Raw genomic sequence first — 18,516 nt, 5'->3', positions numbered from 1 at the left:
AGAGAGGGAGAAAGAGAGAGGGAGAGAAAATGGGGAGACATTTTGAAAATGTATTTATTTATTTAAAAATAAAATAATAATGGAGGGGAAGGCGGGGGACGCCTTTCATTCTCCTCCGATTCCCTGTGGAGCTTTCAGTTCCTGGAGTGGCCTGAGGAGAGATCAGTGAAGCTGTGCTTTGTAGTCTATTACCGCACAGCTGTTCATCAATTAGAATGGGGAAAATAACCCTGCTGCTTTCAAATACTGCAGTGGGCATGGTACATTATCGGGCAGAATGCAAAATGGATACACCAAAACCCACACAATGTGGATGCTTTTCAGGGGGGCGGGATGGGGAACAAGAGCACATTTTTGCTCTTTTTCACTCTTCTCCCTCCCTCCCCTGTTCTGATTTACCGCCCATTCTTATTACATACGTGGATCTTCCACTCTTAACTTTACAGCCCTCCAGAGCAGTGTCTGTAGACTAAGTGACATTTCCCTTGTCATAATGCAAAGCGTCTCTCTCTCTCTCTCTCTCTCTCTCTCTCTCTCTCTCTCTGTTGTTCTTTCAAAAGAAGGAGAGCGTACCCCCCAACATTTCTCTGCTGAAGATAGGGACATCCCATTCCATAATGATAATTTTACTATTTATACCCCACACATCTTACTGGGTTGTCCCAGCCACTCTGGGCAGCTTCCAACATATATAAAAGCATAATAAAACATTTTTTTTAAAAAAAACAACCTTCCGTATTCAGGATTGCCTTCAGACAGCTCGGGCGTCGGATACCCTCCATACCCTCCAACTCCATACCCTCCAACCTTTCTCCAGTGAAAATAGGGACATCCTAAGGGAAATTGGGATATTCTAGGGTCAAATCAGAAACAGGGATGGCTTGTCTAAATCAGGGATGTCTCTGAAAACAAACAAACAAACAAACAAACAAACAAACAAACAGAATCCCCCCTCTTTTTGCAGTTTCTTATTTTTTTAAATTTATACCACTGCATCTCCTTCTTTACTCCAATTAATAATTACTCCCTAGTTATTTTTTTAGCTGTTAGGTTTAATTTAATCCTGCTAATGAACTTATATGTGTATACAATAACATTTTAGATAATGCACGTATTTTCCCCGTATTTTATAAATTGTTTTTCCTCTGGGTTCCTTATTGCTCCCATAAGTATTGCCATTTCAGCATAGTCCATTAATTTAGTCTGCTGCTTCTCCTTGGTTTGGTACAAAATCTTATTTCCATCCTGGCTGTGGTCGTAGCCTGCATAAACAGGTTTTTTGTTTTGTTTTTCAGTATCTCTGACCCCTTTCTTAGGTCAGCCTCCGCCCCCTGCCTCTGTTAATAATAATAATAATAATAATAATAATAATAATAATAATAATTTATTTATACCCCGTCCTTCCCGGTTCAGAAAACTGGGTTCAGGGTGGCTAACAACAAATTTAAAACACTTGATTGATGCAACAAAAACAGCATAAAATACAGTATAAAACGTGAATAACAAATTCAGAATTCAAAAATCAATTTAGGGGGAAAATCCATCTAATATACATTAGATGATCACCAGGGCTAGCTGGCTAAATTAGTCCTATTTGGGTCAGCGAGGAGACCAGGGGAGAATTAGCTGTGGGATCCCAGAGCGGGTTATCTTCATAAAAAGGGGAGGGAGAGGGAAGGAAGGGGGAATAAAAGATCAGGCTAAGTTCAAATTCAAAGCCAGGCGGAATAGCTCTGCTACACACTCATCAGAGCCTTGCCAGTCCCTTACAGTAAGTGACCAAAAAATAGCACCACTTCCTGTTCCAGTACCTACACAGTGGCTCTATAATGTCAGCTTTTCCCCATACATACAATGTGTTATGTATGGGAAGTCACAGAATCATAAAATTATAGAGCTGGAAAGGACCATCAGTGTCGTCTAGTCCATCTTCCCTGCAATGCAGGAATCTTTTGCCCAATGTGGGGGCTCGAACCCACTACCCTGGGATTAAGAGTCTCATGCTTTACTGACTGAGCTATCCCATAGGAACTATTGCTGCACCGGGCCAATGGTCCACCTTGTCCTACACTCTGTTATCACAGTGACCAAACAGAAGCCCCTGGGAAGTTTGCAAGCAGGACCTGAGCACAGTAGTGCTCTCTTCACTTGTGATTCAGCTGGTACTATGGGGCATGCCGCCTCAGACATTGGAGTTGGAACGCAGGGGTCAGCAAACTTTTTCAGCAGGGGGCCGGTCCACTGTCCCTCAGACCTTGTGGAGGGCTGGGCTATATTTTGGAAAAAAATATGAACGAATTCCTATACCCCACAAATAGCCCAGAGATGCATTTTAAATAAAAGCACACATTCTATTCATGTAAAAACACGAGGCAGTTTCCACAAATAACCCAGAGATGCATTTTAAATAAAAGGACACATTCTACTCATGTAAAAACACACTGATTCCCAGACTGTCCATGGGTCAGATTTAGAAGGCGATTGGGCCGGATCCGGCCCCCGGGCCTTAGTTTGCCTACCCATGGAATATAGCCATCGTGACTAGTAGCCATTGATAGTCTTGTCCTCCATGAATCTGTTGAATCCTCTTTTAAAAGCATGCAAGTTGATGGCCATTAATACAGCTTAGTGGAGCGAGTTCCATAGTTTAACTACATGTGCTGTGTGAAAAAGCACTTTCTCTTGTCCGAGTCTTCCAATATTCAGCTTCACTGGATGTCCCCAAATTCTAGTACAGTCGTACATCGGGTTACGAACTTAATTCATTCCGTAGGTCTGTTCTTAACCTGAGGGGCACATTTGCTAATGGGGCCTCCCACTGCTGCCATGCCGCCGGCACACGATTTCTGTTCTCATCCTGGGGCAAAGTTCACATCCCAGAGCAACTACTTCTGGGTTAGCGGAGTTTGTAACCTGAAGCGCTTATAACCCAAGTTACCACTGTACGCTGGATGAAGGAGAAAAGCTAGGCTCTATCAACTTTCTCTACAACATGCATCATGTTATACAATGTTATATTTTAGTGTAGCAATACCTATGGTTTGGAACTCTCTGTCTATTGATATCAGAGTGGCTGGGGCAGCCCGGTCAGATGAGTGGGGTAAAATAAAATTATTATTATTATTATTAGTCATGCATCCTCACTATACTGTTTTAGGTGTCCGCTGGAAATAATAATAATAATAATAATAATAATAATAATAATAATAATAATAATAATAATTTATACCCCAACCATTCTGGGTGGTTCCCAACAGAATATTACAAACACAATAAAGAAGAAGAGTTTGGATTTGATATCCCGCTTTATCACTACCCGAAGGAGTCTCAAAGCGGCTAACATTCTCCTTTCCCTTCCTCCCCCACAACAAACACTCTGTGAGGTGAGTGGGGCTGAGAGACTTCAGAGAAGTGTGACTAGCCCAAGGTCACCCAGCAGCTGCATGTGGAGGAGCAGAGATGCGAACCCGGTTCACCAGATTACGAGACTACCGCTCTTAACCATTACACCACACTGGCTCTCTTTGATAAAATATCAAAGATTGAAAACTTCCCTAAACAGGGCTGCCTTCAGATGTCTTCTAAAAGTCAGATAGTTGTTTATTTCCTTGACATCTGAAGGGAGGGTGTTCCACAGGGTGGGTGCCACTACCAAGAAGGCCCTCTGTCTGGTTCCCTGCAACCTCACTTCTTGCAGTGAGGGAGCAGCCAGAAGGCCCTCGGAGGTGGTCCTCAGTGTCTGGGCTGAACGATGGGGGTGGAGACGTTCCTTCAGTTATGCTGGGCCCAGACATCTGACTGAGTTCTGCATACTTGATTTCTGATTTTATCTGTCCTTTATTGTATTGTATCATTTTTTTGTACACTGCTTAGAGATTATTTGTATCATTATTTTGGATAATGCAGTTCATAAATGTGTCTAAATAAACTAAAAAAGTTTATTTAGAGAAGGGCATCCTTGGTGGTTGGCTTGTGGCAAGGGTGCTTTCTATGCCAGTTTTGCATTTGTAAGAATGCAAAACCTGTTCCAATAACTGCAGCATAGGATTGGATGAAATGTTTGGTTCCAGAAAGGGAAATTCTTCTGCATGTGGAGGGGAATTTGATGGTGGCAGTCGACGACCTCTGTGTGCAAGAGGCTTTCACCAGGGGCCCAGCCAGCTGAAAGCACAGCAGTTGAAGAGAACCCGGGGCGCTTAAGAGAGACAATAGAAATCCAATATGACATTTAGATATGACATTCCACTTCTCTATACACCCCCCTCCCCTGAGTCATTTCCCTTTTCCTTCTAATGCGGCAGTGAGAGATCTGGTGAAAAGCAGATAGTTAATGCTACTTTGACGCCATATGCCTTTCTATTTGGAAATTTGCATAAATAGCAAAACACTAAAACAGGATTTATAACCCAGCTCCCCTCCTTCCCCATCAGCCCTCTGCTGAAAATCAGCTAGAAATCAAAAGAGAGAGCCTTTACGCTGCAATTCTGAATGCATTTGTGTTGAAGTAAGCCTTATGGAATTCAAGAGAACATACCTCCAAGCAAATGCACTTAGGATTGCAGCATTGCATTGTACAAATATATCTACCCCAAATGTAATTATTTGGGCCTGGCATTTTATTGTAATTTTTAAAAAGGTGTGACTGAAAAATACCCCAAACCCACTTTAGCATTCTTTAAATGCAATAGAAAGGTACTGCACCAATAATACACACACACACACACACACACACACACACACACACACACACACATATATTCTGTAGTGTATGGGAAGATCACACCTTAGAATCACTGACAAGGTCCATGGTCTGAGGAGTTACACAAGAGATGTGAGACTTGCTGTTTCAACATGGAGAAATTAGGCTGCTGAGGATGCCATTTTCCTGTTCATACACCTGATTTCTTTGAGCCTTGTCTGGGGATTTAGTTTTTGCCCTTGATCCACCAGTGTTCCTCTCTGTTCTACAGCTTCCTCATATAATTTCTGTTAGGAATTTTGGATCAGCATTTTGGGCGTTTTGCACATTGCACGTTGTTTTAAATTTGGCTTTTAAACTGGTTTGATGTGGTTGTATTTTCTTTTGTTAAATCACTTTAAGACGAGCAAAGGTGATAAATAATATCATGATCATGGGATGTAAGGCAGGACCATTGAAGGCTGTGGCCAGGGGAGAAGGTGTGTGACCTGGGGAGACTTTTGAGGACCAGAAGGAAAAGTCTAGAGGGTATACCTGTCGTCTGTGGGCCTGAGATTCCTCATTCCTGAACTAGAGCCATATCATTTACTCCCTGAAGATGGATAATCTGCTTTACACTGGCCATACCTTTGTGCCTGTAACATTATTCTGAGACAGAAAAATTAATTGGCTAAACCTTTTTCTCAGAGCTTTCTCCCTCCACGCCTGGAAAGCAGTTTTGTTGAATGATCTGGACCATGCATTTAAGCATGTTACATAGACTGTTCATAATACCGCCATCAGCGCCAAACACCTTTTTACTAGGAGACAGGTTCAATTAAAACGCTGTAATTAATGAATTAGTAGATCAATTGAACTGATTAATTGATAAATGCTTTCAGTCTTAATTAACAGTGATATGGCCCATGAATGCTATCTCTGCTATTAAAGTCTGCTGATAAATGGGGGGGGGGAGAGATGTCTCTATTTGGGTGCAAATTATAAGGTACACAATTATGGAGACCACCTGTAACAACAAAAGCAAAACAAACAATTAAGGAGAGATGAACTAATGTGTTCAATGCAATAAACTGACTTGGTAAAGTCTGCTGCACTGCGGTACCCACACACCGTTAAATATAGTTGCTCATTCCTTTTTAACTTTTATTCGTCCATCACCAAACCCATCATCATTTTCCTTGCTATTGTGGAGAAATCCAAAAAGTGTAAGCATATGCAATAGCGAACAATAAAACACAGTCTGGGTTCCTCCATGTTTCTTTCATTGCTGGTCTGAAGGGGGGCAAATTACGAGACATGCTGCTGTGCAAAGTTGGAAAGGTGACCTCATATTGTGTAGTTAGGGAGCTGCAGGTTTTTGTGTAATGGAGACTGATGGATATCTGGCTTAGTTCCTAGAACTGGGAGGGGAGGTTGAAGCTACCTGTCAGGCATAGGAACCAAATCTGAGATCAATTCAACTCCCCAATATTTGAGGGGGTTGCCCCCCAAAGTCAATGGGCCTTGCCATTCAAATGGTGCTTGTGTGTGGCAGCTTTTGGTTGGGGTTTACCTGCCCCCCATTATTTTATTCAAGTTGGCACTCTTCTGCTAGGATACGACTGGAGGTAGTGTTCTATTAAGGTGCATACTGGGTTATCATAAGGTCCTCCAATTCTCCTATGAACCTCCCTCTCAAGGAAGATGGGTGAGGAACTTGCATCCCTCCAGATACTGCTGAACTACAATTCCAATCATTCTTTCATCATTGATTGTGTTGGTTGGGCTGATGGGAGTTGGAGTCCTACTAGAAAAGGCCCAAAGTTCCTCAACCCTGAAATCTTGTTCTTGGTGTGCTCCACGGCATCCTGTCTCTAGCTAGTGCTTCTCAAAGAGTCCTTTCCCAGCCTAATGCATTGGGAGATCCCTCACTGCATTCAACAGGGCATAATTCCTAAAAGATTTACCCCCAAGTAAGTCTGCACGGGATCTCAAGATCAGGAAGGAAGCAACTGCCAGGAGAACAAAAGCATTAAAACCTTGTGACTATTCATCGAAGTGAATTGTTTTCCCCTAATTTATAACATTGTGAATATTCTGCGAGGTGATTCTTTTTTCAGTAATTTGTAAATCTGTGAATATTTGTTGAAGTGAATATTTCCCCCTTCCCCCAATAATTTGTAAAATTGCAAATATTCAGCCAGGTGAGCCTTCTCCCAGTAATTTTTGACATTGTGAATATTTGGCGAGGTGGCTTTATTCTTCTCCAGTAACTCATTCAGCTGTATCTCAGAAGTCCCCCTCCCCCGCAAAGCAAATATTAAAGTGAGAGCATATAGGGCTTACCACTAGTTGAAATTCTTACTTCAATACCTATCTATATACCTATATGCTTAAATTACCCTAGCAAGTATTTGCTGGCCTCTCTCCCTCCCTCCCTCCTTCTTTTTCTCCTTTTTCCTTTAAGGATATAAATTCCAACCATGTTTTGTGTGAAGGGTCTCAGTGCATTCTGACATTGTGAGTGTCAGCTCCAGATCACTTTAATCAGAGAGTGGATATGCATGATAAAACGGATAAGGGACTTTAATCAAAAAATCCGCTGGTCTGGAAATGTGACGCACTCCGCCAAACACACTTCATCCCCCTTTTCTTGTGCCACTGCCAAGATTTTTATTTCATGAATATGCATCGGAGGAGACGATATTACATTAAAATGCGACATTGTTGTAGAGTGTTAGGGATTTGGAATTACAATAAATAAATAAATAAATAAGCAAGTAAGTAAAATATTGGGAGGGGGCAGCAAGGTTTCGAGAAAGTTTTCATCAGTCGAGCATGAATGTCATGGCACAATTTGCCTCCTTCCCTTCCCTCTCGGTCCTAACCCTTTCTCTTAACACCCCCACCCCCCCAGCATATCAAAGTTTGCATTTGGACAGCATTTTGGATTCTGCATCCTTATAGCATTCTAATAAGGAAGCTAATCTTAGCAGATGGATACTTTGTTTAAATTCCATCCAGGAGGATATTGTACGGAGTTCTCACCTAGGGATCATAGCTCCCCCCTCCCCATATAGAATACTTATTTGTGGGGAAAGATGCTCAGGAAGAGATGCTTTGCCTCATGAAATTATTACTAGGCTGATTCCAGATGAGAATTGATGATCCCCACCCACCCACCCAGGGGGCTGGGACTGGCTTTGGAAAATTGTGAACCAGCCCCCTTTTTTTCTGCCCTGGTCCCTTTCTTGAAACAAAAAATATGTAAAAGGAGCAAGACCATAATGCCGTGCTACAGAAATTTGCCATCAATAAGCCTGTCTTAGCCTCAATTTTGAGGTTTGTATCTATTGCATATTCCGTTCCGATCTGCATTTATTGAGTTAGCATTTATGCATTTTAAAACTTTTGTTAAGCCCCTGTACCTAGGATTTCTGGCAACCGATCTCTTAAACAATATATATTGAAACACACAATCCATGCATGCAGTGATGCATTCTTCAGATTAAAGACGAAGGTGGTATCAGATTTTGTTTGCTGTCTTACAAGTTTTTTCCTGACATGAATACAAACAAGGTAAACATTTTGATCAGGAAAAGGCAGAATTTCTTTTTTAAAAACACTGGGAAGTAAGAATGAGACCTATTCCTCATTAACCAGAAATAGTTCAAGCCTCTGCATTTTCCACGTACAAAAAGGGACTTTTTAATTTAGGAGGGGGAAAAACCACAGTAAGGGACACAAAGGAGGTTTGCTACGTTATTAACGTTGTTGGGGGAGCAGATTGAACAGCCTCCCTCAGCCTACAACCCTTCGAATGTTTTGGATTTCTAAAGCCCAGAGCTTATGCTTGCCTAGACATTCTGACCACTGACTCAGACATTTCCCCCTGAAGCTGAGGTTGTGAGTTGTTCTGTGGTCGGAAGTATATCTCAGAAGCAGGTTTGTTCTTATTGTTACAAAAGCCAGGTGCCTGCCACTCTCTCTGCTGAGCAGTGCAGGAGCCCAGACATCCACACAGGCTTTGTGTCCCTTTGGAGAATGGAAGACATGGCAGAGACTATTGTGACATTAATAAATATGGTTTATTCAAGTACTTACACCTTCAGTCTGCATGGAGGGAGTCCAGATCTTATAGCATGGTCATTTCAAGAGACAGTAGCACAAGCTGCCTGCAGCCAGCCTCACCCAAAGATGGATTCCAGCTCTTCTTCTTCCTCCTTCTCTCTTCCAGCAACTCTTGCTCAAAAACTCCTTTTTCCTGTCTCCTCCATCACACCCCATCACCTTGGCATCAGGCTAAAGGATTCCTCTCCCCAGTGGCCCATCCACACCTTTTGACATGCTAACAGGTTTATTCTTCAGTAAGCCTGGCAAGCTGGTTTTCATAAGCCAGCCCAGGAATTTCATGGATTCCCTAGTCTGGCATAGTTCTGCACATATCCCAAATAATCAAAACCCTGGCATTTGTTAATTTCTAGGGTTTACCCCGAATCTATAGCATGATTATTACTTCACTGGCAATGTGTCACACCACTAACACAACCCATAATGATTTCTCCTTCCTTCAGTTGCCTCAGGTGGTAGAATCTGAGGGGCAACTCTATGGGTGCCCCACCACCACCACCCATAGCTGTCAACATTTCCCATTTCTTGTGAGGAATCCTATTTGGAATAAGGGAATTTCCCTTTAAAAAAGGGAAACGTTGACAGCTATGCCACCACCGGAGAAGCAAAGCAGCTGTGGTGGCTTTCTGGTTCTGGAAAGATCTCATTAGAGCCCTGCAAAATTGTGTGCAGGTCTCCGGTAAGTGAGGCGGGGATGGCAATTGGGGTGGACTGCACATGGGAAGGAGCTGCAGCAGGAACCACAAAGCATTGAATCCTGCCGTTGACTGGATTCAATCCTCAGGTTGTGCTGGTCGGTTGTGGTTGGCTTCCTGGCAGGGAAGCCATTCATGGTAGGCACAGAAAATGGCTCCACACACGACTTAAGATTTCACTTACCAGCTGGTAAGCAGGAGGATTTGATCCTGGTCAGGGTCAGTTGCTGCCCTGCAGAGGAAGCGGCCCCTTGCAGGGTCGGATCCTACTGCCTACCAGCTAGGATTCAGTTCCGCCTGGTGCTGCTTCAGAGGATGGGGAAAAGCAGACTGTCCTGCAGGTAGAAAGTTTGGTAGGAAAGACAAGGTGGAAAAATAGCACCTCTGCAGCCCATACAGCTGGACCATAAGGAAGGCTGATCACCGAAGAATTGATGCTTTTGAATTATGGTGCTGGAGGAGACTCTTGAGAGTCCCATGGACTGCAAGAAGATCAAACCTATCCATTCTGAAGGAAATCAGCCCTGAGTGCTCACTGGAAGGACAGATCGTGAAGCTGAGGCTCCAATACTTTGGCCACCTCATGAGAAGAGAAGACTCCCTGGAAAAGACCCTGATGTTGGGAAAGATGGAGGGCACAAGGAGAAGGGGATGACAGAGGACAAGATGGTTGGACAGTGTTCTCGAAGCTACCAGCATGAGTTTGACCAAACTACGGGAGGCAGTGGAAGACAGAAGTGCCTGGCGTGCTTTGGTCCATGGGGTCATGAAGAGCTGGACACGACTAAACGACTAAACAACAACAAAGCACATGTGCAAGACAATACTGTCCCGCTTTGCCTCAGGCAGTGAAATGGGATGGGCCTCTCTGCCAGCAACACAGTCTTTGGAAGCCAAGCCAGCCGTAGTGTTCATCCGATGCCATGCCACTGGCAGCAGCTGCTGAAATGTTGGGCGCGTTGGTGGAACACATAGTATGGATGCAAAAGATCTCTGAGAGATTTTCAGAAAATTCCATCTCTGGTCATATAGTTCTGGGTCCAGAGTATTTAGTTTTAATCAAGAATGGTCATGTTAGCCCCTCGTGTAACAATGAATTCACCACACCCCAGCCCCAAACAGGCCAAGGGGGCACATAGGTGAGCCAAACAGGCCCCATGTCCAAGTCTTCAGGCCTTATTTAAATATAAAGGAATCACCCCACACCCAAATTCTTATAGTTTGCAAATCTTCAAATACCATGGATTTCAGCCACAGAGGAGATGAATAAGTCATTGAATTAACTAAGCTATTCCCACGTACGAACATGAGTGCGGGCCCTTCTGTGCTGTAATTCTCAGCAGCTGATCTGGTAAAGCAAGTTCATATATGTTACTATCGCCTTTTGGTACCTGCCAGAGGAAATGGAATATCTGAAGTTGGGCAGAACAGCCATTAAAAAAAAACACAGCAACAACCATGACCTTTGTTAGATGATATTGTGGTGCATTTTGGCTTGAGTTGGGAGTGCAGGTTGTCGGGGTCGGGGGACCAAAAGTAGCGAGGGGCAAAACAATTTGATGTGTGCTTGCTCCAACAGAGTTTACAGTGCAGCCTAATTGATTAAAAAAGAAGTAGCAGCAGCAAGCCTTTCTTAAAACAAACCATAAAAAACACATTGGCAGTGTTGTGAATGGAGTGAAACAAATCTGAAACAAAAAGGGATATGCCAGGATGTTCTGAGACTTTTGGTTCCATACACAGCTGCCCTTCCTGGCGAGGCAGCAGGTCAGGTTGAAAGACCCTCCTCAGTTTCCTTCTCCTGCTTCCTATCCCTCCAACCAGTGTGGTGTAGTGGTTAAGAGCAGTGGACTCGTAATCTGGTGAACCGGGTTTGCTTCCCCGCTCCTCCACATGCGGCTGCTGGGTGACCTTGGGCCAGTCACACTTCTCTGAAGTCTCTCAGCCCCACTCACCTCACAGAGTGTTTGTTGTGGGGGAGGAAGGGAAAGGAGAAAGTTAGTCGCTTTCAGACTCCTTCGGGTAGTGATAAAGCGGCATATCAAATCCAAACTCTTCCTCTTCTTCTTCCCATTTCGCCAAACCTGTTACAGTGGTACCTCGGGTTAAGAACTTAATTTGTTCTGGAGATCTGTTCTTAACCTGAAACTGTTCTTAACCTGAGGTACCACTATAGCTAATGGGGCCTCCCTCTGCCACCACACTGCCACCACATGATTTCTGTTCTCATCCTGAAGCAAAGTTATTAACTGGAGGTACTACTTCCGGGTTAGCGGAGTCTGTAACCTGAAGCGTCTGTAACCCAAGGTACCACTGTACTTGTTTTATAATTGCGCTGTGACTGAGGAAGTGTTATGGCAGGGGTTGGGAAGCTGTTTCAGCCTAAGGCTCCAACAACAACAACAACAACAACTTAATTCTAAATTATATTACAGTGGTGCCCCGCAAGACGAATGCCTTGCAAGACGGAAAACCCGCTAGACGAAAGGGTTTTCCGTTTTTGAGCTGCTTCGCAAGACGAATTTCCCTATGGGCTTGCTTCGCAAGATGAAAACGTCTTGCAAGTGTTCTGATTTTTTTCACTCCCCCCCTTTTTCTAAGCTGCTAAGCCGCTAATAGCCTTTTAGCCACTAAGCCGCTAAACCTTTAATAGCCGCTAATCCGCTAAGCCGCTAAGCCGCTAATCCGCTAAACCGCTAATAGGGTTGCTTCGCAAGACAAAAAAACCGCTAGACGAAGAGACTCGCAGAACGGATTATTTCCGTCTTGCGAGGCACCACTGTATTATTTTTATTATTATTATTAGTAGTAGTAGTAGTAGTAGTAGTAGTATATTATAAATAATAGTATTATATTATTATAAACTGCCACTCTGGGCAGTTTCCAACAAAATATTAAAACACAGAAAACCATCAGCCATAAAAAAACTTCCATATACAGGGCTTCCTTCAGATGTCTTCTAAAAGTCTGGTAGTTGTTCTTCTCTTTGACATCTGGTGGGAGGGTGTTCCACAGGGTGGGCGCCACTACTGAGAAGGCCCTCTGCCTGGTTCCCTGTAACCTTGCAGTGAGGGAACCGCCAGAAGGCCGCCAGAGCTGGATCTCAGTATCTGGGCTGAACGACGGGTTTGGAGATGAACTTTCTTTCCAGGGAATTTTCTAGGGTCTGCTTGCTAGTGGTGGGCAAGAGGCAGAGATGGGCAACCTATCTCAAGAGGCAGAGATGGGCAACCTACCTCATAGGGCTGTCCTGAGAATAAAATAGGAAGAGGGAGAACTGTAAGCTCCACCTTGAGGTCTTTTGAGGAAAGGTGGCATATTATTTGAATGAAGGAATGATTTTCAGACAGGCTTCGTTCTCAGCCCTACCTGGAGATGTCAGAATCTGAACCCGGGACCTTCCGCATGCAAAGCAGATGTGCTGCCTCTAAGCTATGGCCCTTCCCTGACCTCAAGTGGAATAAAATAAGAATTCTACAGTGCACTGCATTACACGTCCTAAGAGTGTTGCAGAAATGAGAGGCGATAATAATAATATTGTATGCCCATTAGCTAGAACTCTTTAACTGGATCTATGACAGAATGTGCCTCATGAATAAATGGGTGAGGAGGATGACTTTTTCAAAATTTCTGACATGCTTGGTCAGAATGAATAATTTTGCATTTGGTTTTGCCTTGGTGGGTCAACGCAATGGTTATTTCATGTCATAATTCATTATGTCGCACCTTGTGACAGATACTAGATGACATAGCAGAACCACTAGGACGGTGAACAGCATAATTTTTTTCCTCAAGCATATGCACTATTCTACTCAGTTTTCTGCTGTGGTTTCAACCAGAAAACTCCCATTGTGCCTTCTTGTTATTAATTAGTGGCTTTGTATATCTGAATAAAATACATATTTTTTGAAATAGCCCACGTGGTACATGAACTCCAACATCTGGGAAGCAACGCTGCTTTTCAAAAAGAAAAAGGTCCATGTTTGAAGTAAACTATGATAACACTGAAATATGTTTCTATGATCACATTTTCTTTTAACTGTTCCCTTGGAGAGGGCGACGGGTAACTATTTAGCTATTTTTAATCCACAAGATAAATAAAGAATCTCCTCACTTTAAGCAATCTCCCTGCATATTAAAAATAAATAAATGAGTGTGTCTTGTATTCTCATCATCACTATTCTGGTATTTGCTGATTATAACACGCCATGACTCTGGATCTCTGATGAGCTGACGGATCTGAGGACCGTCGAAGATGCCAGCTTCAAACTTCTCCATGGTCAATCCTGGAAAAGCCTGGCACAAGTAAGTGAAGCAGTCAACATCCTTGTCCAGAGCCTTGGTGAACTGCTTGATTAAGCCGAGCTTGATGTGCAGCGGTGGGAAGAGTATTCTGTCTCTGTCCACCAGAGGGTCGTTGATGACGTTCCTTTCTCTGCAAGGCACCAATTCCTCCCGCACAGGCCAGTCCTTCTTTGTGTAATGCTGAGCACGGTCCCTACTATCCCACATGCACAGAAAACATGGGTACTTGGTGAAGCCAGACTGTTGTCCCAACAAAAAGTTCACCATCTTCAGGTCAACACAAATAAACCACTTATGCTGATCATTACCAATTTTCTCCAGCACATACTTCACCCCTTCATAGTTCTCCTTCAGTGTAGTCGAGTGAGCCAGGGGTATAGAGGCAACCTGGTTGCCATTGTGTAGCAGAACACATTTCAGTGATCGCTTGCTGCTGTCAATGAACAGTCTCCAATCTCTGGGTTCGTACTGTGGCACTCCAAGCTTGAGCAGAAGCTGCGCAATATCTGCACAGTACACCAAGTCCTTCTCTTCCGAGAAAAAACGGAGGTACTCTTGATGCCTGTTGTGGAAGAAGCTGATGCGAGCACTGTCAGAGAGGAGGTTTTTTTCCTTCAATCTGGATGCCAACAGTTCGGCATGGAGTTTCCTATACACTTTGTGGGGCAGCTGCCCCATTAACTTAGTTTTGATCCGCCAACTTTATGCTTTGCCGCACCAATTTATGGAAGATTTCGGTTTTATGACTTCAAACTGATCCCTTTTCAACATAATCACCCAGAACTATCGGACCTGAATACTTCTTGTCATTAAAATAATCATTTCCAATCAAAACAATTATTCGACATGGCATTTTACCTCCACAAACTTCTTCTAAAATGCTCCACACAAGCGTACATGTGAACAAAAACGTAAAAAAAGTCATGTGGCCATAGCTCAAAAACTTGACCTGATTGAGCAAAACCAATGTGATTTTTGGATTCAGCGCATCAGATTCGTCCTAAATCTACTGAAAAAACGCAGACAACAAATTTGTTGTTGACCAGTGTTATGGCTTGCTCCTGTCTATTGCTTGCTCGCCTACTTTGTTGTTTGCAGGCAGGCATGCATCTCTGCTTCAGATACTGTGATGGTTTTTCTGCATGGGCTGAAATGGCTATAAGCTTGACTCTTAAGTGTAGGGATAGTCTACTGGAGGAGGCTTATGGAAGAAAGGAGGTTATGCAGTGAAGCAGCTTGTTCCCCCGGAGATGCAACCGTGCTCAGTTTCTCTTGAAATGAGGAAGTGAAGCATCCATCACTCCCTGGAAAAGAGCTCTGCTGTTCAGGGTCTTTTCTCCCCTCTCTCCTCCTCCTGGATTTCTGGATCCGACTGTATGTTTAAGTTTACCTTGCTATAAACTGGAAGTATAGAGTTCAAGCTCACTTATCTGATTATGCGAAGGTATAAACCATAGAATTAAGCTCAGGCCATAATTTGTGCATTTTGTCGGCTTCAAAAGAAAGAAAATGGGCTTTTCAATGGGTTTCTTTTTTCCTTTTTTTCTGCCACTTCATAAAGAGGATATGATGTGAGTTGCAAATGTACATGATCTCCAGATTTGGTGTTACTCTGAAAGCCACATTGAACAAGCAGCACATTGTATATACCTCCTAGTGCTGGGGTGTAGGATTCTGCAATAAATTAAGAACAAATTGATCAAGTAAGTTAAAACCCTTAAAACAAAGGGTATACCACTATGTTACCAATTCTCTTTTTACTGGCCGCTAAGCTATGCCTTTCTTCTTGCTGATGTTCCCATTTATACAAGAGCTTCCTTCTTGGTTCCTGCTGATTCGTATCCAGGCAACTGGGACAATGCCAAAGTGCATTCTTTTGTATATTTTACGGTCACCAATAGGGTACATCATGTTTGAGGCAATTTAATGATAATCGCCAAACCCATGTGAAGATACATGCCCCCTGTTATGTTTGGGAATGCACATATTTCAAAGATTTGGAAAACCTTAGCACATACTGATTCAGCCCACGTTATGGTCATGTATACGAGTGCTTATGGCTCAATGTTTGTACTGCACACAGAGAAACAAATTTACAGGATCAAAGGATATACAAGCTAACATGAGTCAACAGTGTGATGCAGCAGCAAAAAGATCCAATGCTACTCTAGGCTGCATCAACAGAAGTACAGTGGTACCTTGGGTTACATACACTTCAGGTTACATACGCTTCAGGTTACAGAATCCGCTAACCCAGAAATACTGCTTCAGGGTAAGAACTTTGCTTCAGGATGAGAACAGAAATTGTGCTCCAGTGGTGCAGCAGCCACAGGAGGCCCCATTAGCTAAAGTGGTGCTTCAGGTTAAGAACAGTTTCAGGTTAAGAATGGACCTCCGGAACGAATTAAGTACTTAACCTGAGGTACCACTGTATAGTCTCCAAATCGAAGGACGTAATAGTCCCATTCTATTTTGCCTTGGCCAGGTCACGCCTAGAGTACAGTGGTACCTCTGGATGCAAATGGGATCTGTTCCGTCACATCCTGAAGCAAACACAACCTGTGTCTACATGTGCATGGGTCGCGAAACCCAGAAGTAACACGTTCCGTTACTTGCGGGTCGCTGCAGAGAGCAACCCGAAAACTCTCAACCCTAAGCTACTTCAACCTGAGGTATGACTGTACTGTGTCCAGTTATGGGCACCACAATTTAAGAATGATACTAACAAGCTGGAATGTGTACAGATGATAGTGAACAAGATGATCAAAGATGTGGGAACCAAGGCTTATGAGAAACAGTTGAGGGGAGAGGAGATATGATAGCCTCCTACAGAGATATAAAGGGCAGTCACATAGAAGACAAGCTTGTTTTCTCCTGCTCCGGAGGGTAGGACCTGAACAAATGGTTTCAGGTTACAAGAAAGGAGATTCTACTCCTGCAGGACACTCAGCTAAAGCATCCATGACAGATATCCATACAACCTCTGCTTCCAAACCTCCAAGGAAAGAATCCACTACCTCCTGAGGGAGACCTTTCCACTCTCAACAGCTCTTACCATCAGAAAGTTCTTCCTGATGTTTTGTTGGAATCTCCTTTCTTGTATCTTGAAGCCATTGGTTCCTCTCCTGCTGTTTCAGGCTAGTTCAAATGATCTCAGAGCCTCAGTTGATCTGGACTGGTTTGTATGGGGAAAGGCGGTCCTTGAGGTATTGCGGTCCTGAGCTCTTTCAGGCTTTATAGGTCAAACCCAGCACTTTGAATTGGGCCCAGAAACTAACTGGCAACTAACAGTGCCAGTATCCTGTTGTCACAGTGACTGACTAGCCACTGATAGTCTTATCCTCAATGAATATGCCTAATCCCAGTTCCTTGGCATGAATGGAGCCCAGAGCCCAGGTCTTACACCAAGTCCACTCATTGGTCCATCTTACTCAGTACTGTCTGTACTGAGTGGCTCTCCAGGATCCCCATCAGGAGTGTTTTCCAGCCCTACAATCTCCATTTCATTCTTCTGCAATTGTGAGGGGCCATTAAATAATTCTACAGCCGCGAGGCCCCTGTAGAACGCAACTCATCCATCCATTCTTGCTGTCTGCTAGTGCTCTTGTGGCACAAAAACATTGTGGACTCCTCAAGCACACGCGAGACTGGAAGCGATGGAGAAATTTGCCCCATTCGGTCATCAAAAGTTTCCGGCTGTCAGTACCCTGTCCATTTGCCCCCACAGCTGGGCAGTGCAAAAATCAGAAGGAAACCTGTATCCAAATTGAATATTGTGGGTTGAACAAATCGTTCAAGGGTTCCTGTTTCACCAAGGACTGTCGGCTGGGATATATATTAAAAAGGTTAAGAGAAAAAACCCTCCCCTCACTCTCCCTACTTTCCCCCGGTTCTTTTCTTTTTATAGTCCACTGCAAAACAATAAAGCTAAAAAGGCTGTATATAATGCATGTATATTTTGTTGTGCTTTTTATTCTCTACCTTTCCCAAAGGAGTCTATGTACTACCCACACTAATTGTAGGTTTTTCTGAAAATGCAGCATGAATCATTTATAAATAATGAGACTTTAAAATCCCTAAAAGACTCCCCGAGGTATTCAGTATTTCAGCATAAAATAACTGTTAAATGGAGTTATTCTGAATTAGCTTTTACTGGAAAGTGGTGAAAATAAAGTTTGCTGTGAATGTGCAGTAATTCTTTTACACAGGTATCCGGGGTAATTGACAAGCGATTTTCATAATTCAGGTTTTAGCAAAGAAATCAACTGAAGTGGCTAATATTAAATGAAGGGAACCGCTGTTCAAACACAGCTTTCAAGAAAGTGGGGGGAGAGGGGGAAAAGCCTACATGGGATGTTGCTCTACAAGGGGCTAGTGTTGAGACCTAAAAACTTAATTCCGGCTATAATATAAAAACACAGACGTAAAGGCTCAGTAACAAATTTATACAGACACCCTTGCCGGTATTCAAACTCCTAGAAAAAGGGACTTTTCAATCTCCCTCCCCCTCTTTTCTTTCATTTTCTCCCCCCCCAGCCCCCGTTTTAACAGTGATTAATTTAATGCAATGATAACCTCAGAAAGACATAGCACTCAGAAGTTGTGGAGGATTTCTGTGACTCCTTTTGGACTCGGTAACCTTAGCTGTCCATTCCTACCTGGTGTACAACCAGAGGTTATATTTGATCTGTAGTGTAGAATTATGCA

The sequence above is a fragment of the Podarcis vaucheri genome, assembly GCF_965113315.1.
Source record: "Podarcis vaucheri genome assembly, chromosome: 1".
In the NCBI taxonomy this organism is placed as follows: Eukaryota; Metazoa; Chordata; class Lepidosauria; order Squamata; family Lacertidae; genus Podarcis; species Podarcis vaucheri.
The sequence above is the reverse complement of the archived record's forward strand: the minus strand, read 5'-3'. Positions refer to the sequence as shown.